The sequence below is a fragment of the Haliotis rufescens genome, unplaced genomic scaffold (genome assembly GCF_023055435.1).
Source record: "Haliotis rufescens isolate VD_foot unplaced genomic scaffold, xgHalRufe1.0.p SCAF_15, whole genome shotgun sequence".
Lineage (NCBI taxonomy): Eukaryota > Metazoa > Mollusca > Gastropoda > Lepetellida > Haliotidae > Haliotis > Haliotis rufescens.
This window is the reverse complement of record NW_025963835.1, coordinates 23,111,863-23,136,918: the sequence shown is the minus strand read 5'-3', so window position 1 is coordinate 23,136,918 and position 25,056 is coordinate 23,111,863.

Genomic DNA, 25,056 nt, shown 5'->3' with positions numbered 1-25,056 from the left:
TTTTACGTGAGTATAGTTTTACGCCGCTTTTAGCGATATTCCAGTCATATCACCACGGGAGACACCAGAAATGGGCTTCACACACTGCACTCATGTGGGGAATAGAACACAGACAGGCCTTTGGCGTGACGACAGAACGCTTTTACAACTCGGACAATCCTATCTATTCTTCTAAAGGCTGTCTTCGCTAATGCCAACTCATCCCCTTCTCCGCATCATCTAACGATATTTATCGCCTTCAGTCCTGTAATAAGTTAACTGATTTTGTTGTATTGATCTGCACAGAACCGATAGTCACACTCAATGCATAATCTATGGAGTGTCTCATATTTGTCACTCCATTAGTATAAACTCACAGTGATTGATGCAATTAACTCTCCTCTACATGATAAACTATGATAACTCTGCACACAGTTAACTATGGAGGGTTCATTTGCCGTCTGTTGTTCTTTGTCTGATGGTGAGTTCAAAACCATGACACTGTTTATCAGAGGACCGCCACCGTGGTTAGAACATTTGCATGCAGAGCGGAATGTCGGTGGTTTGATCGGAGGCCACGTAATTTAAAATATGGTATTTGTTGTTCACATGTCAAAGCAGACACAATTTATGGGTAACAACTTCTGTAAAGGCGGTGTTTCGATATAGATACTTATACAGTTGTCAAGCAAGACTGAATGACTCAATACCCTACTAAGAGCCAACGACAGGAACACAACCAAAACCCAAGAGCCTAAAGGTGTAGTTTACTAAATTAACTGCAACTGTGGACGAGCTTACGTAGGTGAAACATCCCGCCCCATCAACACCAGAATGAAAGAGCACAAAACCTAAACCATCCAATCAGCAATCTCGGACCATATCAGCAACTTTCCTAATCATAACATCAACTGAGACAACGTCAAAATCCTCTCCAACAACCTCCATTATTTCATTAAAAGAAAACAAAAGGTGTCCACATTCGCCGCCACAAGCCATCAATCAACAGAGATCAAGGCTATTTCAGCCCACCCGCCTACTATGAACTCATTAGGCACACCTATTCAAACTTATCCTGTTTATTTGGCTTCTTGTCCCATTGGCTTCCGCCGATGTGTCCTCTGTCCTTCAAATTAAGACAGTATTATCCTTCTGTTGTCATTACTGACTCATGTTATCCAACTCATGTAAGCAATATATATTCTGTACAATGTTCCTCATTCAGTCTTGCTTGACAACGGTATAAGGATCTATACCGAAACGTTGCCTTTACGGTTTTAAGAAGTTGTTATCCATAAATTGTGTCTGCTTTGTCATCCGTCAACTTCTAAGTAATGCCAATCAAACAATGTTTACATGGCGTGTGTTTGTTTGTTTGTTTGTTGTTTAACGCCGTACTCAGCAATATTCCAACTATAGGACGGTGGTCTGTAAGTAATCGAGGCTGGGCCAGACAATCCAGTGATTGACATGGGCACGTTGTCAACCAAGTCAGCGAACCTGACCACACGATCCCGTTAGTCGCCCCTTACGACAAGCATAGTCGTCTTTTACCGCAAGCATAGGTTGCTGATGACCTATTCTACCCCGGATCTTACTCGCCATAAATTGGGTAACACGAGGGCTGGTCGGTTTGGACTGGGTATTTGGTGTCTGAGAAGGGTATTCGTGTTAAAGTACGATGTGAAACCTACTCACTCACTGGTTTTCAACTGCGGCATGGTATCTCCTTGGGTTAGCACTGTAAAACAGGCAGTAGTCTAGACTAGTACAAACACACGCACACGCACACGCACACACACATGCACGCACGCACACACACACACACACACACACACACACACACACACACACACACACACACACACACACACACACACACACACACACACACACACATGCGGCATGGTATCTCCTTGGGTTAGCACTGTAAAACAGGCAGTAGTCCAGACTAGTACAAACACACACACGCACGCACACGCACACGCACGCGCACGCGCACGCGCACACACACGCACACGCACACGCAGACACACATGCGGCATGGTATCTCCTTGGGTTAGCACTGTAAAACAGGCAGTAGTCTAGACTAGTACAAACACACACACACGCAAACATACACACACGTTCAAGTTGCAATATATGTGCAATACTCTTGATTGCGACTTTTAAACCCATTTCACCCCTCCTCTTTGACCAGAAACAGTAAGGGAATCATGCAAAACAAAAAAGGAATGATGAATGAAATTGATAGCGTCGGGTTTTTTCTATGAAAACTTTGTAGGCAAACTTAGTTTTTATCAATAGAACTTCTGCCAGTTTTTCTACGTTGCTCTGGGTGCAAATATGCCTCAACTGTTCAAATTCGCATAAATGCTACCTCTTCTGACTAAATCCAAGTGAAATGAAAGCGACAAAATGCTTTCCTTCTTCATTAAAAAATTCTGCTACAAGCAGAGTCCATTACGCGATTCCTACTATATCATGGGCATGTGTTAATGAATCACTAGCAAATAGTGATGATACCAGGTGTTTGAGAAAAGTGCCCCACCGGTATATGCGAAGGCAGGACAGTTGTTCACCTGAAAAAATACGGAAACATTCTAGAAACGCCCATTCTATTGTACCTATGCAGATCTATCAGTTTTCATAAATATTTAACAACACTCATTCCAGCGCTATGTTCTATGGGTTTATAGTCGAATTCAACGACCCACATATTAATCAATGATTGCGTGACTGTATCAAGACACCGGATCCAATCACCTGAAACACTAACAGCTGTTATATATCTGTACATTTAGGACCACATAATGTACCTGCAACCCACTGCTAATTAGCCGCCTCCGTGGTCTTGTGGTAGAGCGTCCGCCCGGAGAGCGGAAGGTCCGGGGTTCGTCATACCAAAAGACGTTAAAAGATGGTACTTGTTGTTACCCTGTCTGGCGCTCGACATTAAGGGGCTAAAACAAGGACTGGTCGGCTCGGAGTCAGTATACTGTGTGGGGTATTCATGTTAAACTGCGGCATGGTATCTCAGTGAGCTAGCACTATAAATCGGCATCAGTCCGGACTAGTACAAGCAGCCACAGACACACACGTGCATGCACGTCGCTATATAAGTGCAATAATCTTGGACGCGACGTTAAACCCAATTTCACCTCACCTCATTGCTCATTAATGTTGTTCGTTGTGACAAAGATACGGATATCAGTAACCCCACAGGGCTCGACGGTCTTTTGAATTCTGTTACTGCTGGCAAACATAAAGAAGTAAGCATTGTCTGCACTGTCAACTGACAATGTGAAGAATAACTCCAGCGAGTGAGTGAGTATGGTTTTAACGCCGCTTTTAGGAATATTCCAGCAATATCACGGCGGGGGACACCAGAAATGGGCTTCACACATTGTACCCATGTCGGGAATCGAACCTGGGTCATCGGCGTGACGAGCGAACGCTTTAACCACTAGGCTACCCGACCGCCCCCAAACAGGACAGAGTTAATCATGTTTCGTGAACGTGTTTCAAAACTGAATACTTTTTCATGGTTGGCCTCGTGAGAAATGAATATATGGTATTAATATTTAATTTCAGTTATGACACAAGCATTGTTCATCTCCTTCTTTTAAATGGTGTCTCACCTGTGTTCGACTCGTAGAACCAAGCAAACAAACCATAACCCATGCGCTGAGAAAATATAGACGCTCAGTTTGAACAGCTCGTTGCCTCAGTAAATATATCTAAACTTGTATATTAGACATGGCTTGTTTCCATGACAACCGCCAGCAGATGTAAACTCCAGCGTGTAGATAAGGTCGTTAAAGTTTTACACTGGCCTCGAATATGCTTTATATGTCACAGTGTATTGGTCAGATCATGTATATATATTTCGTTAATATTTTAATTGTTTTGTGCATAATTAATAAATCTATAATAGTCTTTGTATGATAGTGCTCAGAGCTGTCATTGGAATACAGGTGAGGTGAAATGGGGTTTACCGTCGCGCCCAAGATTATTGCACTTATATAGCGACGTACATGCACGTGTGTGTATGGCTGCTTGTACTAGTCCGGACTGATGCCGATTTATAGTGCTAGCCCACTGAGATACCATGCCGCAGTTTTAACATGAATACACCACTCAGACGCAGTATATGTCGAGCGCCAGACAGGGTAACAACAAGTACCATCTTTTGACGTATTTTGTTATGACGCGGCCGGGGGTCGAACCCCGGACCTTCCGCTCTACGAGCGGACGCTCTACCTCTAAACCACGGAGGCGGTCTCCAGTAAGAAAGAACATTTAGTAACCATATTTATATTGTTTCACTTCATTCTTGAACACCTGAAATGATGGCAAGGTTTTGTTTAAAAGGTGAATGATATTGTTAACTGGATCGTTGTTTCTACTTGGATAAACGATCACAACAAGAATGAAGTTTATATTGATTTTGGTTTGACATTGTAAACATAGCGGTAAACACAAGTCCAGAATATATGAACAGAGGTTTCTGTGTATAATTATTGTAGAATGCCTATTGACACAAAGAACCGTGTGATCCCCATTTGTCCTAGCCTGAGACCCGGGTTCTATTTTTGATATGGGTGCCACGTGTGCATAAATATTTACAGGCGCCGCCGTGATTAAGTTGAAATGTTTTAAACGCAGCGTAAGACCTAGTTTGCAGAATTTTTTATATGCTTGAGCTTGTGTTTTTTGGTGAACCTCGCATTCAGTAATATTCCACCAATATGACGAAATCCTGTGAATATTCGAGTCCGGAGTGAGTGAGTGAGTGAGTTTGGTTTTACGCCGCGGCGTGACGAGCGAACGCTTTAACCACTAGGCTACCCGACCGCCCCTCGAGTCCGGACAATCGTGACAAACCGGTGCAAAGCCCTACGTCGTCGGGGTACGATGACACGCAATCAACCAAATGACCGAACCTGATCACCCGATCCATGTAGTCGCCCCTCAAGGGGGCGGTCGGGTAGCCTAGTGGTTAAAGCGTTCGCTCGTCACGCGAAAGAAACGGGTTCGATTCCTGACATGGGTAGAATGGGTAGAATGAAGCCCATTTCTGGTGTCCCCCCGCCGTGATATTGCTGTAATATTGCTAAAAGCGGCGTAAAACCATACTCACTCACTCACTAGTCGCCTCTCATGACCAGCACAGGTCGCTGGGGACCTGTCTAACCCCGAACACCAGAGGGCTGATAGTGTGACTGTACATATATGTCATTATTACAGTTAGAAACATTGATCTTAATTGCATTCAAAAGTGAGAGTGAGTTATGTATCGACATGGCGTAAATACCAGTACACGACGTAGAAATGTCAAGTGAACTTGGTATGTATACACAACGTGACAACATCTGTTGCATATATGTAGTTCGAATAATGGATATATGACGCGGCTATCGGTAGCCAAGCATTGCAACTGTTGTAACACACGACAGAAAAAGTCAATCCTACATGTTTCAGCACATATATGTCCTCATCAAAGAATAAGAATAGGATCAATAAATTGTATTGTTACTTTGTTGTTTAACGTCACACTCAGCACCATTCTAGTTATATAACGGCGTCAAGTAAATAATCAAGTCTGGACCAGACTAGCCAATGGTTGATATAACGAGGAACGTTCTTAGCATCGGGATACCATGAAATAGTGGGATACAATTTTTAGTCAAGTCATCAATATTTCAGCCACGTAGTGACAAAATAAAAAATGCATTTGTTTTGTGATACGTTTGTTATCGAAGGAAGTACAATTAGCAGTTACTTATCGCAGATTTACGTAAAGACTAGTTTGAAATACAAGCGACAAACCCCTCCATATTCATACGGAATCTCGGCCAAACAGTACTAAGATCGGCTTGTTAATCGACGACACAATATAAATGAGTGAGTGAGTTAATGCTTTACGTCACATCGGCAATATTTCAGCCATATCGTGACGAGAAGTTAGACATGAAATATACATATATTTAAACTTTATAAAAATCTGTCATCGAAGGACAGTATGATAACTAGAATATCACAGATAAGATTTAAAACTAGTTGTGGAACATTTAAAAGCATTAAGTATTAAGGAACAACACAATATAAAAATTGGCTAGAGATCGTCAGTAACTAAAGGGAGATCACCACACCAGGGATCATGGGGACTTACAGTACCTTTGCTTCCTGCATGGGCCCTGGCAGGATTTATATCACCCTACAGTCACTGACGATAATTGACCAGTTAAGCCTCAGATTTAAATGACAAAATACTACGTTTAAAGGCTGGCATGCATAAAAATACCTCGAATGATTTGGGACTTACATACCCTCTTAGGGGGACGACACAATATAAAACTCAGGCTATGAATAGGCAGCTACCAACACGGAGTACGATGACATGCAATGGCACAGGTTTCTGGGTGTTCTGTGATTGCAAAGCAGTGATTAGGACACAATTGGTCAGTGATACGACAATGTTGGTGAAAGGAATTGCACTTCAGGACATTGGTAATGGCGTCTTCATCTGTACATCGCAAACATGCAGATATGTTCAGATATGCTGTCCAATTTGACCTGCCATGTCACATGTCACAACAGTCTGTAGGATTTTTTTAATGAATATATTGCGTCCGTTGTTTGGTATTCATTGTAGTGGGTGAGTCCCCGTGAAGATCCGGGGTAGAATAGGTCAATATATGAATCACTATTAAATAGGAATGATACCAGGTGTTTTTGGAAAGGTGAGACTATCCTGCCCCCTCAGTGGCACCTGTCACAAGCACATGCAAAGGCAGGTCAGATATTCACCTGAACAAAGTTGAAAATATGTGGTAGAAGTCAGGTAGAAAATTGCATCGGACGTCAAGTTGAGACCTGCGAAGATCAGGGGTAAAATGGGTCTTCAGCAACCCATGCTTGCCGTAAAAGGCGACTAACGGGATAGGGTGGTCAGGCTCGCTGACTTGGTTGATGAATGTCATCGTGTACCAATTGCGTGGATCGATGCCCATGATGTCAATCACTGGATTTTTCTGGTCCAGACTCGATTATTGACAGACCGCTGTTATTTAACTGGAATATTGCTGAGTGCGGCGTTTAACAACAAACAAACAAACCAAAATGAAGTGGTGATGATACACTCAAGGTTTAGATTCACGAGCTGAGGGTAGGTAGAAAGAAATGGAATCGAATCCTGAAAAAGTCCAACAGTAGCAGCATTGGATAACATGTTTTGCCAGAGTCGGCTAAATATTACAATAACAACGTATGACACTCGTTGGCGTCATCGAGATAATTATTCTGTTAGTCCTGATTCCTAATAATTAAGACCTCACATCGATAATATGCGCATGGCGCATTCAATGTTAGTTGAAAGACGGATAAGAACGATAAGTCTTCAGTTGTGTTTTAAAAGCAGAATGAGTTGGGGCTGTCTCAAGATAGTCTGGAAGATTGTTCCACTTAATGGCAGCAGCAAGGCTGAAAGATCCTTGGCTCCGTTCCACAAAGCGATCGTGGCGCTACGACTGTGTAAGGAGTTACGGTTGTCTTAGCACTACGACCGTGTTTGGAGTTATGGTCGTCTTAGCGCTGCGACCGTGTTTGGAGTTACGGTTGTATTTGCGCTACGACCGTGTTTGGAGTTACGGTTGTATTAGCGCTACGACCGTGTCTGGAGTTATGGTCGTCTTAACACTACGAACGTGTTTGGAGTTACGGTTGTATTAGCGCTACGACCGTGTTTGGAGTTACGGTTGTATTAGCGCTACGACCGTGTCTGGAGTTATGGTCGTCTTAACACTACGAACGTGTTTGGAGTTATGGTCGTCTCAGCGCTGCGGTCGCTTTGTAGAACGAATACAGAAATATCCTGTAAAGTCCCCAGATGGGAACTCCAATCATATGATGCCAACTCATTTTGCCCTTAAAGCCCAACTGGAGAACGCATGTAGTGAGCAGAGCAGGCCAGCATGCTTGTTTGTTCGTTTGGTGTTTAACGCCGCACTCAGTAATAATCGAGCTATATGACGGCGATCTGTAAATATTCGAATCTGGACCAGACAAAGCAGTCATTGACATCATGAACATCGATCTACGCAAATGGGATACGATGACATGCATCAACTAAGTCAGTGAACCTGACTACCCGATCGGCTCTATCCGGGATCTTCACAGGTAGTCTATATAAAAAAATTATATACTAAACAGCATTGAAAACGCACCACCATGAAAATGGATGTATTTTTATCCGGGCTTAAGTCATATGAAAATATATAAGTGAATGAGTAATATACGACGTTCTGGACGAAGCATGAAGAAGAACAGCTCGTCAAAACACATTCCTATTTTTTTGTGAGCGACATCGCCAAAACGCAACAAATTGCGTGCACATCATGGAAAACGTGTTTTGATACGGGACGCATGCAGAATAGGGCTTTAAAAGACAGACTTTTAAAAGCCACATCACTTGTTGCTGCAGACGTAAAGGGAACTGACACAAAAAAAGCCAAGATTAACAGCAGAGGAACGTGAAGGTGCCTTGGGCATGCTTCAAGTTGGTACGTCAAGTAGAGTCGTTGCACAACGGTTTCAATGCCATCATTCAACAGTCCTCAGGCTACTGAGCAGATACCAGCAGACAAATCCACCAGAGATCGACCACGTCCGGGTCAACGTCGTGTAACTACACCACGTCAGGATCGCCATATTGTTCGTCGGCATCTTCGTGATAGTACACATGCGGCTACCAGGACTGCAGCAACCGTACAGGGCCGATGGGGTTTCATCAGCGCTGACACCGTACGTCGACGTCTCCGCTCAGCAGGGCTACGTGCTCGACGTCCATATGTTGGACCCATACTCACTGATCGACATCAAAATGAACGTCTGCGTTGGGCCAAAAGGCATCGTCATTGGAGATTGCGGCAGTGGCACGGTGTCCTCGTCGACTGCGAGTGTGGCGTCGACGTGGAGAACGTTACCAAAATGACTGCGTTGTACAGACAGATCGATGGGGTGGGGTGGGGGTGGGGGGGGGTGGGGGGGGGGGGGGGGGGGGGGTGTCATGGTGTGGGTCGGCATCAGACATTACCATCGAACAGAGCTCCCTGTTTGTCGTGGAAGAGTTAATGCCCTTTACTACAGGAATAACATATTGGCAAATCACGTCATCCCATTCTTTCATCAGCACCAGCTTCCAGCAAGATAATGCAAAAGCGCACACAGCACGTGTTTCAACACAGTCTCTAGCGAACAATAATGTGCCTCTGCTTCCATGGCCAGCCCTATCACCCGATCTATCGCCAATTGAACATCTATGGGATTACCTGGGTCAACGCCTCTCACGTCGTCCGCAAGTACAGAACCTGAGAGAACTTGAAGATACACTACGTCAAGAGTGGAATGCCCCAGAACACTATTCGCAGACTTATTCGATCAATGAGAAGACGTTGCAAGGCCTGTGTTGCTGCCAATGGCGGACATACCAGATATTGACTTTTCATTTTAACCCTATGTGTCTTCCTTACACTGATGCCGTAAATGTAATTACTGTGTGGTATTCCTGTTTCTTTGCCGTCTTTCTTAATAATCCGTCTATGTCTGTTCTGATTAAAATCGGTCATTGCTCAAGTTGTTTTTGTAATATTTCAAGATTTATTGCTGGTGCGTTTTCAATGCTGTTCAGTATATATGCTAGAGAGAGGTGTCTATACAAGGACATATACATAGCATAAATGTGTTGTCTATATATGATCATATGCACGGCATAGAGGTGATGTCTGTATAAGAACAAATGCATGGGTAGCTGAAGACTTATTCCAACCCGGATCTTCGTGGTTAGAATGATGAAGTAGATCACTAAAATTGAGTAACACATTAAGGGTACAGTAAAGGAATTATATTTGCAATCTTCATGTAGATGTAGTCGATTCGTCAGTGACACATTATATTGAGCTGTTAAGTGGAGTTGGGATTATACGGCAACTCTCAAACGAATTTGACAATGCATGAGAGTGTGTGACATTGAACGACACATCGAATGATATTTGTGGTTGCTAGGCATGTAATAAACGAGACAGCTATGGATAACGGTATACATAGATTACTATAGCTGTATTGTTTAACACCTGGTACATAATTATATAAACAGCACATCTGGTTGGCAGGTGTGTCGCGCAACATCAATTTTACAACAAACTCATTAAAAATACAATGTTCAATATTAATGTGGCAGCTTGTCCGCAATACCTTTAAATCGCAAAGGAGTGAGCCATTACTTTGCTCTGTCTGCATGACTTTGTATCTTGACGATGTTTACGAAAACTAGATATTAGTGCTTGTGTATTGTAAAGGTGGTTATATTCTATGTGCTGAATGTTCATTTACTGGAAACTCAGCATGACGCTGCTCGTCAACAACTATTTCGTGTGTTGGGCATGTTTTATTATTGACTGTATAGATACATGTTACATTCACAAAAGGACAGAACTATTTCACAGTCGTAGAAGAGGTGTACAGAGATGTATACATCATATTTGGACAATCTGATGGGCGACATCTATTGTTGAGGAACAGATAATCAATAGCAAATACGTTTTTCATATGTGACATTCACACGATATGTCCTTTTGGACGGAGAGGTCGGTCACATGACCGCGAAACTGACGTCCATATGTGTATGAGTGAGTGAGTGAGTGAGTGAGTTGGGTTTAGCGCCGCTTTTAACAGTATTCCAGTTATATCGCGCGTGTCAGCTTAATGTGGGAGTTAAGCCCGAAGTGATGCAGGTCTTAGACGTTTACCGCTTCGGTGAAACCCACGAGCACGGGTATGGTGCTGACAAACCTAGAAACATAATCGGGGCGAACCGGGATTCGAACCCACAATCATAGGTTTCTGGCGTGCCCAAGGGACGTAACTCTGCACATCGAATCGCGGCGCCTTAGACGACTGGGCCACCCGTGCCCCCCCCCCCCCCCATATGTGTATGAACGACACATTTTTACGTTCATACCTTTTTCACGAGGCTGTAATCGCATTTTAGGCGTTTTAGCATACAAGGAAAAGTCAGAGAGTTTGACTGAAGGCCATGCAAGAATATCCATGCTACGACCCATCCCAGTGAACAAAACGAAGAAATGCAAGCTATGGACTTGACCCGTGTCTAGACTTACAAGTGTAATTCAACTAAGTTCAGCATCCCTTTAAGATAGTAGTTGCATTGGTAGCCAGGTCGTCGTAGGCGTTGCAATTCGTTGGGCAGAGTTGCGACCGTTGGACACGCCAGAAACCTACGATCGTTTTAACAACGCGTGTCGGTCTGACGTTGATTAATGAATAATTTGCACATTCGTATATGCAAGGGGCCGACGTATGGTTCTAAGTAGGAAGTGACAACTTGGAGACGATTGCTTGCGGTATATACAGTTTTACTTTATACGTGTAGATGTATGCCAGGTCAGCACATAGTGGTAGTGGTTGTTGTCTAGGTGCCCTGGAGCACCCTGCCTAACCCTAGCTAGGCTAAGGGTAAGACCTTTCTTTTCTCTCTCAATCTCTCTGGACCAAGGCTTATATAGCCAAGGTCACTAGACATTAAGTAAGTAATAAATATAAATGTAAACAGTAATTCATCAGTGACATACTTGCACATCTCGTTCAGGATGGCAGACGGTCGATGTACACCAAAATGGGGATTAACAATTAGGATTAGCATCTTATAAATAACAGCAATTAAGTGTTTCAAGGCATATAGATGTCATGGCTCCAGGGTAAAGAGCCTTTGCAATTAAATGTTTTTCAACACAATGGGTGTCGTAAATCAGTCGCTATGACAGTTGGTTCTTATCGCGGTCCGCCCCGATTATGTTTCTGGATTGTGATATGTTTCACCAAAGTGGTAGACGTCTATGACCTGCATCACTGACATGCGATACAACTGTAATACTGTTTAAGGCGACTTTGGACCCAAATGGCTCACTAACACAATTACAGTTGGTGTCATCTGCTGTCACGTTACACTACATGTGAATTTGGACTCATTGCCGCTGGGATTATGTATTCGAGACGGGATAACAAGCATCACCGTTACACGTCATATATGCCACAAGTAGCAGATCTACCGTAAGTCCCCATGGTCCCTGGTATGGTGGCCTTACTTGGGTTGCTGGTGATCTATAGTTTTTATACTGTATTGTAGTATTGAGAAGTTATATATTATGGTTACCTACTGGTTTTGAATACAGGTTCTGTGATACTCTAGTTGTTTCAATGTACATTGTTTACATGTCTTCATATAGTCTAAATGTATAAATTATTAATGTATAAATTGTTCTAGTCACTATATAGCTGGAACATTGCCGATGTGACTTTTCAATGTGAACTCACTCACTCACTAATAGCATGACATTCCCTAAGACTCTGGAGATTCTTCAAAAAGTTTTTGGCACATTCAGGGGGGAGCCGTAAAACAAAGTTATTTGATGAGTAAAACAAATGTTAACAGAGTGAAACATTTTTGGAGGTCTGTTGTCATTGTAATCCAAGAATGTTATCATAACAGATTTAAGTAATTTTAAAGCAGTTGTTCCTGAATTCCTTGTCAATAAAAGCGATAATCGTGAGAAATATCTGCCGATAGCAGAGTCCATAATGCAATTTCGACAATATCATGAGCATGTGAATTACTATCAAAAAGTTGTTGGTTGGTTTGTTGTTTAACGCCGCACTCAGCAATATTCCAGCTATATGACGGCGGTCTGTAAATAATCGAGTCTGGAGCAGACAATCCAGTGATTAACATCATGAGCATCGATCCACGCAATTGGGATCGATGACATGCATCAACCATGTCAGCGAGCCTGACCACCCGATCCCGTTAGTCGCCTTTTACGACAAGCATAGTCGCCTTTTACGGCAAGCATGGGTTGCTGAAGACCTGTTCTACCCCGGATCTTCACGGGTAAATAAGGATGCTAGGTGTTTGCGAATAGGTGAGCATGTATTGCCCCACCAGTGCACGTCACAAACACTGACACAAAGCACGGCAGCAAACGACCGGGACCAAGAATAAGTTCATTTTATCCGTCAGTTCGTTATTAACGTGTTCCCAATAAGCGTAGCGTACTGTACAAAAAATTCGAAACACCCTCACTATTTTGTTATGAATCACCATCAAACAGTGATCACGCCAGGTGATCCTGAGACGTCAATAGCAACTGTCACAAACACATGCAAGGGTAAACCAGTTGTTATGGATACACACTGCGCGGCGAAACCGTGAAATTGTGGTCGGCATTGAATGACTTGACAGAAAATATTTCACCTGAAGTTGAACTTAGGCATTGATCCACGACATCAGGCCGCACTGTAAACTATAGGTTGGATACAGGTGTTCCTCGGTATATTAACAGCGATTCACAATAGCTGCACTGAAGACCAAGCCGTTCAGACGTTTCGTCTGTCAACCGATCCACTGACTATAAGGACAAAGAAGAGTTGTCAATAAAGACTTATACATTCAGAGAAACGCCCGTGGTCCTATTCCTGATATCAGTATATGCAATCAATATCGCTATAAAATAGTTGAATTAAGGTAAAATGAGTTATATTTTGTGTCATGATACGTGAATGAATACATTAAATGTATTTGCGAAACAAAAACATGAGTTTTAAGTAAAGGAACATATTCTCGCCCATGGGCCAGTCTTCGCCCATGGGCCACACTTCGCATATGGGCAGGCCCATGGGCTACATAGTGTAAATATTGAGTTTTTGAACAATTTTTTTCATTTTTTCTTCCTTGGTATGTTCCCATGAAAACAGCATGTTTAATTTTGTAAATACCTTTAACCGAGACTAGGCAAAGACCGTTTCTGGACTTTTGGGTTTCCAAAATGGGACGTGTTCGAATCAAATATCTTATGGCCTCATCTAAAATGTGGTTCACATCCTGCATCATCAATAAAGCGAAGAAGAAGCATAAACAGGTTGACTGCAGAACAAACGACATACAATTCGCTTCTGCATCAATGCTCACAGGGAGGCCATTAGTCTCAGGTACAAAAATACATTGATTGCTACAAACAGGTTTCACATACCATGTTCATATCAACGTCAGCAAATCTATGCTGGTAGAAAACAGATGTGATGACATTTTCTTCACTGAATACACACAGTTGGTTGTTTGGTTGGTTGGTTGGTTTGTTGTTTAACGCCGCACGCAGCAATATTCCAGCTATATGACGGGGGTCTTTAAAAATAATCGAGTCTGGACCAGACAATCCAGTGAGTAATATCATGAGCATCGATCCACGCAATTGGGATCGATGACATGCATCAACCAGGTCAGCGATCCTGACCACCCGATCCCGTTAGTCGCCTTTTACGACAAGCATAGTCACCTTTTACGGCAAGCATGGGTTGCTGAAGACCTATTCTACCCCGGAATACACACAGAGACATGTGTTTTCAATATTCGTAAAATGAACCGGTAATATCCTTAACCGTTTATTCGATTATGCAGGGCAGACACAGCCATCACAGGTACCCGCAGGGCTTCAACTGCTTGCCAAGTACCTGCAGCGTTGCCACCTCCTCCCTGGTTATCTGAAGTGTGAACAGCTCTTTGTTTTGTACCTACAGTGTGACCAACATCTTTCTGGGTACATGCAATGGTTCAACCCCTTCCCGGGTACCTAACGTATTCGAAGTATTTAAAAGATACCTGTAGTTCGAACACCTCAGTGGTGCATGTTATCGTATCCCAACTGCTTAGATCGATGCTCATGATTTCAATCACTGGACTGTCTGGTCAAATTATTTACAGACCGCCGTCATATAGCTGGCATTTTGCTGGGTGCGGCGTTAAACAAAATACAAACCTAGTCAGAATGTTATCATGTTTTACCTAAAGAACTACAATTAATTTTGTTGACTGCAATAAGATAATATTATGACGTATTACCTAAAACAGTATATTTAGTTGTTCTGTAATTAGTTTTATATCGTGATTTCCACTTCACAACAACTAGTTCTCTGCAAGTAGTTTTATTACGCCCTACCTTAGTCAATATACTTATGATGCAAATAGATTTACCATGTGTTACCTACTTCGCTATAATTACATGTAGTTGTCTGCAAGTATGTTTACGATGCCTTACTTTATTGACTTGGCTTCGTGACGGGTGCCGCAGGTGGAGTAGAATACGCTCACCTTATCACGAACACCTGGCATCATAACTATTTGATAGTGATTCATAAACACATGTTCATGATAAAGTCGGAATCGTATAATCGTAGATGTTCATTGAATATGGAAAGGCTTCTATTTACTAACTATACTTAGTTGTTTTGCAAGTATATTGATATGTTTAACATAACCGCTGTGTAGGTCTCGGTATTTCAAGGAAAGCAGTATCAGAGAATGTAAAGATGTTACTCTCCTGTGTTCCAGGTGTAATGTGTAATGTCTATGCGAGCATTGTTCATGTTGACCTTCAGTTGTGTGGTGAACTGTCTGGAGTTGTATCAATATGTGTGCCTCTGGCGTGTTAGCCATGGTCAACCGACAGCATGTCTCGCAATGTGTCCTTAAGCCGGGGCTTGATTAATTTCGTATGGCCTTGCGTGTTAAAGCTTTTTCTGAGGTTCCGGGAAACTCGAAGCACTGTTGATGTGGAATGGGAACTGCCTGGCAAAAGATAGTATGCACAAATGTTTGATTGTGGCTAAACAAGACACAAACAAGAATTGGTTATTCGGTGGTCCCCGTGGGGACCCAGGGAAGATAAACAAGAAGGTGTCCTCAGCACCCCATTGCTGGTCGTAAAAGGTTACCGAATTGGGCAGGCTGTTTGCCGTTGGCTTCGACCCTGTGTCGACAAGAATGGAGTCTCGTGGTTGAGGGCGACGGAGCCGACAATAGTGCTCCTTAGTCCAACACACCACTTCGACCCTAACTTTGCCTAGACTGGCGGTAGAATGGGCCCGATTCTATCAATCGGCTGGTCATGTCATGCTCTGTGCATAAAATTATTTTACGCACACTTTTGGTATTTAAAAATCAATGTATTCTAAATATCTTATATATTTCTCAAACTATAAAACTTGCTTAGAGCCCTATGTCCATAAGACGGTGGCACATGGGCCATTCTGGTGATGCTGACCTCCGAATTCTGTACGTCTCCAATTGATTGTCATGGGCCGAACCAGCCTGACCTTAAATTTGGTAGAATGCTACAGCCCTTCGTGTCCAACTTACTGGAGTATACCACCCCTTTATCCCCGGTCTTTGCAGCTTGGAAATCCGCTGCAGCATAAGACTGTCCTTGTAGACACTCCATGGTGGGTGGGGAAAAGGGGTGCTGAATCATTTTCCTTTCGACATGGCTTCCTAACACCCTGTTTCAAAAAGGCAATATATAGAGTCTGACAATTCACATGACGAAAATACCCCCAACCGATCTGACTGTTGGCCATGCTTTTTGATTATCGAAGCTTCTGACAAATAAACCCATAAAACTGAATCCGTTTGCAAACTCCAAAGGTATCGCCGGTATCTGCGGAGAAGTTACAAATGTCACCAAGCTTCGATCCGGTTCTCTCCTTGTGGAATGTGCACGGAGACAGCAATCCACCAACCCTCAGCTTTTTGAAAGAAATTGTTCTGTATAATACATTCTAAATTTGTATGTGGATAATTAAATGTTTGTTTTTAAATTTTGTGTGATGCTATTATCAACTGACATTATTGAAGGCTCTGTCCAGGGGGTATCGTAAAATTATTGTACCCTTGTGTGACACGTAATCCAATTATAAACGATAAACTATCATCACCCAGTGTTTTTAAGCCAACTCACTGATGAGTATTTTTGAATATTGGATATTATGCAGGAAGCCGAGGTACTGTAAGTCCCCATGATCCCCAGCCAGTTGGCCTAGCTTTGGTTACTGGTGGCCTGTAGCCCGTGTTTTAAAACTGTATATATAATATTGTTATTCTCAAATATGTTTCATGAATTGTTTTTAAATATTACTTTGCATTAATGACTAAATTGTGAATATATTAACTTGGTCTCGTCGCTATATGGCTGAAAAAATGCCGATCGACGTTATATTTTAACTCACTCACTCACTCATTTTTCGATGGAGATTTGATGCGGGTATCATCGTTGTTTTTGAACCTTAAGTTTGCAGTGTTTCGGTTGCTGTTTCCAGCCTGGTAACGTTTTGATACCGTGTGCAATTCTTTGGTCAAATCCAATTTTCAAGTGCATATTTTCTTTTGTCTGGGAGTTTTATATAATGATACATTCATTTTATAAATGATGGTCCTTTCTCTAAACTACTCGTTTAATATTTACTTTGCTCTTAAGGCGGTTATAGAAGTAGGCTGAACAGCCTTCAAATCTTACTTTCAAAGGGATTACCTCGTTTTATCCGATGTATTTCGTGTGTCATGGTTGTCTGACACAGGAAAACATTACATTTTCGACTTGCATTAAACAGTTCTAGCATGTTAGTGAGGAACCGTTTAATATTCAGGGCTCATGTAACACATAAATAGATAAACTAGAAATAACTTTCAAATATTGAAGTAACAATAATCGTTTATGTATCTTAATGTAGTCACTGTTTATTCTGGGCATAGGTATGATAGAGTTAGAGAGTGAGTATGGTTTTACGCCGCTTTTAGCAATATTCCAGCAATATCACGGCGGGGGACACCAGAAATGGGCTTCACACATTGTTACCATGTCGGGAATCGAACCCGGGTCTTGGCGTGACGACCGAACGCTTTAACCACTAGGCTACCCGACCGCTCCCAGGTATGATAGAAATAGATGGAACTAAATACAATTTGAACATATTCAAGTTGGGATATTTTGTAATATTTTAGGTAGTTTGCACAGTAGAACAAAAAGTCCAGTCTTGGTAAGAAGCTCGGAAGCGTGGTCTGTGCATTGGATGTTGGAGAGCACATTGACGATGAGATCTACGTTGGGTGACCAAAAGGTGTGTGTGGTAGGCTATTGGTGGTTGTTGGTACGCGTGGGGACCGCAGTTATATGGGCTATTTAATAATACCGATGTATGACTGCAATACGGACGGACTTCGGCTTGGTGTAACTGAAAGCGACGCAAACCTTTCCATCATGATAAGAATGAGTCCGCTGTACGATTCCGACCATGTCCTAAGCATGTGAAAACAGCCTCAGCCCCATCTCCAGTCTCACTGAGGATGAGAATCATACATGTTTGTGATCAGATTTACACCGTGGCCCAAGTCAGATTGGTTGGTTGGTTTGTTGTACAAGCGATTTGTTTGTTTGTTTCTTTCTTTCTTGTTTAACGCCGCACTCAGCAATATTCCAGCTATATGACGGCGGTCTGTAAATAATCGAGTCTGGACCAGACAATCCAGTGATTAATATCATGAGCATCAATCCATGCAATTGGGATCGATGACGTGTATCAACCAAGTCAGCGAGCCTGACCACCCGATCCCGTTACTCGCCTCTTACGACAAGCATAGTCGTCTTTTACGGCAAGCATGGGTTGCTGAAGACATATACTACCCCGGAATCTTCACGGGTCCCTAAGTCAGACTTTGTCATTTCTATTCTTGCTCCATTTTTCACTATCGCCGTTCACGTTCTTATTTATTAATGTTCTATACGACAAACGAAAGGGCTACCAAAGAGGAGAATAGAAAAAAAAACACATTTTAATAAAGTATAAAATGGATGAGCATTACACAAACTCGTAAAGCATAAACTGCTTGAAACGAAATGAATACCCAAAATTTGTAAAAATATGAATATCATAAGTTAACTGAGAAATATCTTAAATACTATTTACATTTTTGCAAAAGGTCAGTAGAAGTGAACATCCTGTTTTAAGATTAGCACTGTTTGCATCAGTTTGTCTACCACATGTTCGGAAACCGTGTCAGTGGCTGTCAACGAGGCCCGTCATCGTACGTCGTTAAAAACAGTTCCAATCCTGTCATCAGTTTGTGGTTAGGTCGGGTGACACAGCGACTGATCACCCACTTCCGACATATAGCGTGTCGGGCCTGGAAGCAGTATTTATATAATTGATGATTTCCTCAACTAAAATACAAAACTTCAGCTTAAGGATAGTCTCATATGCTAGCATGATGTGTATTTTGCCGTGTGTTACAACAGTTACATTACTAGCCTACCGATGTCCGCATCATATATCCACTAATCAAAGGCGACTATGCTTGTCGAAAAAGGCGACTAACGGGATCGGGTGGTCAGGCTCGCTGACTTGGTTGATGCATGTCATCGATCCCAATTGCGTGGATCGATGCGCATGATGTAAATCACTAGACTGCTGGTCCAGACTCGATTATTTACAGACCGCCGTCATATAGCAGGAATATTGCTGAGTGCGGCGTTAAACAACCAACCAACCAACCAACATATATGCGATGTTGTCACGTGGTGTATACATACCAACTTTATTAGACTTTATGCCGTGTATTCAGGTGAGGTCGGTGTCGTTCACATGTTACGCTCTTACTTTTTTATTTCAAAAGAGATTAATGCTTCTAACTGTACTAATAACACACACACACACACACACACACACACACACACACACACACACACACACACACACAAAAAAAAAAAAATGGTGAGGTGAGATGAAATGGGCTTGGGGTCCAAGATTATTGCACCTATATAGCGACGTGATTTACTGTCCTTGGCGACAGGTTTTATACACTCTAAACGTAGTCATTATCATTGTATAACATGTTCTAGTCGCCATATGGCAGAAAAATGATGATGTGACTTTAACTTTTAACTCGCTGACTTACATCCTCAATGATCTAAGGTGCCGAGAACCGCTTTGCAAAGTTTCTCGTATTGCCATTGCCATTGCCATAATCAACATTTTGAGAGAGAAGACCATGAAGACCTATCAGACATTGATCTGTGTATTTAGATGCTTTAATTTGTAGGGAGACATATTGTACATGCGGACAAGGTTAGTCTTCAACAGTCGACTCTCTCAGTAAAATCCTTTTTTAGTTTTCACTGTCAGTGGACCGTGTCCATCCATCACTGGATTGTCTGGTTTACTGCAGGCGCCGTCGCATGGCAACACACATTTACATTTGGTGTGGGTGTGTTTCGTAGTGCTAGCCCACTGAGATACCGTGCTCTGCAGCTTTATAGCACGGATACCCCACTCAGACACAGTATACTGACTCCGTGCCGACTAGTCCTAGGTGTATTCCACGGAGGCGGTTCCCTACTATTGTCACCCTAATGCGTGCGTTGACGTAGTTGGTGTCAACGCGTAGTGCATGTGGAGCCGGGGGATCTTGTCACAGGGAGGGGAGATCGGTAAATCTTGCACTGCGTGCCAAGTAGGAACTGGATGCATCCTCAAGTCGCATCGCTCTTGACAGATACGTCATTTCAAATATGCCATATGTTTCAAATATGACGTTATTGCATTCCATCTGCGTGATCGCCGCCTAAGAGGAGAATTTCATTTCGACATCAGAGTAGTGTGACTCATAGCAGTCCTTCTACCTCAGCGCCGGGGGGGGGGGGGGGGGGGGGGGTAAAAATGACTGACTGTTAAAGAAGTACAGCAATATGTAAACACAAAGTTTAAGCGAACCCAAACCCTGTTGCAAGCTGTGACAGCAAATATAAATAACCTATCACATGACACATACTGTCTGGGATATGATGCAGACAGCCAATGAATTTGGAACATACCCGATTCTGATTGCTGCGACTTTGGTTCCGGAGTCAATTTGCCCTTAAATCTACAGGTAACGAGGCCCCGTGCTAAAAGTGCAGTATGTGTGTCACCTAATTCTGCATTTTGCAATTATCTGCAGATATGTATGTAGACATTGTCTCGAATTCCAGTTTCACAACGGAACCAATATGTTGAAGGTTCATACTCCAATCAAAGTGTAAGTGAATTCTTATAATATTACATCTATATTTTGTACCTTGAAGGGTGTAAAGGCATCCAGAACATCCATTCAACAAGCAGGTGTATCGCGGACGAAATAGTTCCACAAAACGATAGATGACACGAGCGTATTGTTGCTCAAATTGCTCTACAGTATTGTCTGTTTGTTTGTTTAACGCCGCACTCAGCAATATTCCAGGGATATGACGGCGGTCTGTCAATAATCGAGCCTGGACCAGACAATCCAGTGATTGATATCATGAGCATCGATCCACGCAATTGGGATCGATGATATGTATCAACATAGTCTGACCACCCGATCCCGTTAGTCGCCTTTTACGACAAGTATAGTCGCCTTTTACGGCAAGTATGGGTTGCTATTCTACCCCGGAATCTTGCTCTACAGTTAACTCGTCTTGGTCACAACGAATAGGTTGATATTATATCAGCAGTAGGTGAGAATGTCAGTAAGATCGACCACAGTACGTCAGATACAGTGAGAGTACGCCGACATACCTTTACCTCAAGTACAGGACGTCAGATGGCCGATACGATCATATCGGGGAGATTTCCGAAATTGTTAATGAACCAGTTGCGATTAGATATTAGTCATCATTTGTCAAATGGACAATCTTCAGTGGTGATTTTGAAGGTACTGAGGAAAATTTATTGTTTGCTGAAGAATGTTGTTGGCTGTAACTGGCATTCGAGGCACGGATCGAGTTGGGGGGTGCCTAAGAACCACTAGTCCATGAACAAAATATTATCTTTTAATGGTATCCCTAGTCAAAAATTAACTAAGATATTACAATACATCTATCAAAGTCTCCGAGTGCGTAGTAAATTACTTACTAATAGTTAAACCGATATGTCCAGAAATAATTAGTTTTGAAATTTTCGCATCTAGATTAGGAGTATCTAAATTTCATTTTTTTTCTGTTTGTTTCTACTAGAAATGCATATACATCTAAATTGTCAAATTGTCTTGACATGATGAGTATATTACTGATAGATCCTTTTGTTTTGAACCTCGCGCTATGGCTGAAAGCCTTTGCGACGTAAAACTTCATATTTCCATTCCATTCCTTTTGTATTCCTTTTGTATTTTATACTTATACTGCTGCAACTGTGGTTATTACAATACCTCTATTACATGTCAAGCATCATAAAAGTTATCCAATAATTATATAATGCGCTGTACAGCTGTAAATGATATTGTTTATCTGTATGTGTTTATGGGCCAATGGCCCTTCATACAATAAAGATTGATTGATTGTTTCGATCACTAGGATGGGTCGTGGCAAAGTCACCGATCACGGGCACTAGGGTGGACCGTGGCAAGGTCACCGATCACGGGCACTAGGATAGGCCGTGGCAAGGTCACCGATCACGGGCACTAGGATGGGCCGTGGCAAGGTCACCGATCACGGGCATACAGTCAAGCACTCCAGGGTATGCAAAAGCGACGTGTAAAGTCCTAACCGAACGACGCTTCTGTATTTATACTTTTATGAATACAAGTGTAAGTCATGTGACCGACCTCTCGTCCAAAGCAGCAGAAAGAATAAACTTTACACCGAAAATATTATGGTACAAAGATATGATAATTTCACATTATCATATGTTTAGGGGTCACTTGGACATTTTACGAAACAGAAAGCAAAATCGATCATAGTGTTCGTACATGTATATCTTTTGTTATTGGCGAATATTTAGATTCGCTTAAAAAATACAAGTACTAAAGTTTAGGGTAACTGTTCAGCTAGATACTGTTTCCAAGGTTGTATGACAAAGCAAAAGTTTATAATTCCATCAAACGTATTTGTCGCAACGTTAGTATAACTGATAATGATCGAACTTTGATCTCTTGATAACCTATACGTGCCTATCCCACTATACATGCCAACATGAGATTGTCTTGGCCTAGGACTTTGACCTTAACTTGAATTAGTTGCATTCTTCCTCTCAAGCGTTATCATATACAATAGTATTGGATGGAGCTACCGGCGCTCACCTGTGTGGTGTCACGTACATGGATTTATGAAAACAAAAAATTACACAACACTCTTAACTGTCGATTGTTGACAAATATACACATTACAGTTTATTTCTACATAATATGAGTGAGTGAGTGAGTGAGTGAGTATGGTTTTACGCCGCTTTTAGCAATATTCCTGCAATATCACGGCGGGGGACACCAGAACTGGGCTTCACACATTGTACCCATGTCGGGAATCGAATCCGGGTCTTCGGTGTGACGAGCGAACGCTTTTACATAATATGAATGGCCAACAGATGAGTTGAGGGGCACAGCTGGCGAAACGGGCTAGATTTGAAGTTCTACAATAGATCTGAACACAACCCTACTGACAAACAAATATGGTGCGAGAGCGTCGGGACCGATCATATTCTTCCGAAAATGCTGGAAAAAAGTCGTCATATTTTGAAGATATCATTCATACTCCAATCTGAAGATGAAATTAAACATTACCTAATTAATTGAAAACAATATGGTAGAGTTTCTAAGGAGAACAGTGATTCCATGAACGAGTTGGGTTGAACCCCGCTGTCTGATTGGAAGATCTTGAAGGACGTAAATTAATGTAAAATTGATATGCAATATCAAAGTGAAATTTTCTTTAGTTCAAACAGTGACAAATGGAACGTTTTGATAAAAAATATATGACATAGTTATGTTCAGTATCACATCAAGATTCTACGCAAAATGGTGGATAGATTGGTTTGTTGTTTTACGCCGCACTCAGCAATATTTCAGCTATATGGCGGCGGTCTGTAAATAATCGAGTCTGGACCAGATAATCAAGCGAATTGTATCATGAGCATCGATCCACGCAATTGGGATCGATGACCTGCATCAACCAAGTCAGCGAGCCTGACCACCCGATCCCGTAAGTCGCCTTTTATGACAAGCATAGTCGCCTTTTACGGCAAGCATGGGTTGCTGAAGACCTATTCTACCTCGGATCCTCACTGTTCTGGTGGATAGACAGTCGATGCCAAAGTATAAATGGCATTGCCATTGCCATTCGAACAAATATGAACAATCATTAAAACATATGTACTCAGATATGTATCTTCAGAACTTCAGAGCGTATCAGCATGTACATATACCTTAAAAAACTTCATTAATACGACCAGATGTTACAATATGAATATACAGGAAGACATAGTCCACCGTCCGATTCCAACTGTATCATACGCTACCGTGTAATTTTATGTAGTTCCACTATATATTAGAGACCTCTTATTTTAGTTTGGACTTAAGTTTAGTTTCAACTGTATTAATAAGAGGTACTTAATCTTCCGTGGGAATACAGCAAGTTTATCTCCTTTCTATCATGATGACGAGAACGGCTTCAAAACGGCAACCTTTTGGAACGCGTAATTACACATGGTACATCGGTCAGCGATCTAAGTGACAAGAAGTGACACGTGTTTCATAGTAATCAAGTTCAATAAAGTTTACATTCATTCTTGAAAAGTTCAAAATAGTTGTTACATACATAGTTTTTCAAAAGCCGTAAAAGGCGACTATGCTTGCCGTAAAAGGCGACTAACGGGATCGGGTGGTCAGGCTCGCTGACTTGGTTGATGCAGGTCATCGAACCCAATTGCGCGGATCGATGCTCATGATGTCAATTACTGGATTGTCTTGTCCAGATTCGATTATTTACAGACAGCCGTCATATAGCTGGAATATTGCTGAGTGCGGCGTTAAACAACAAACAAACAAACAAAAGCAATCGACGAAACCCTCCTCAGAAATATATTAAATTTCATCGCAACCTGTTGCATATTTGCAACGACGTCATTCCTTTGAAAACAACGCGACAGTTCATTTTTTTGGAAATCACGATTACAAGCCAGTTCTTGGAAATCAACATGACATTTCCCATTGTGACAGGTTATAGAAATAGTGAAAAAAATAGCTGAACGACGATATGTCTCCAACAAACTTCATTAAATAACAGGAGGTTAGGTACTTCGAAGTTGTACTTGTGCAGAAGTTGGTTCTGAATATCTCCCAACTGTAGTGCATATTACCAACAACTATCTCTTCACTCCGAACTTGAACCTGGC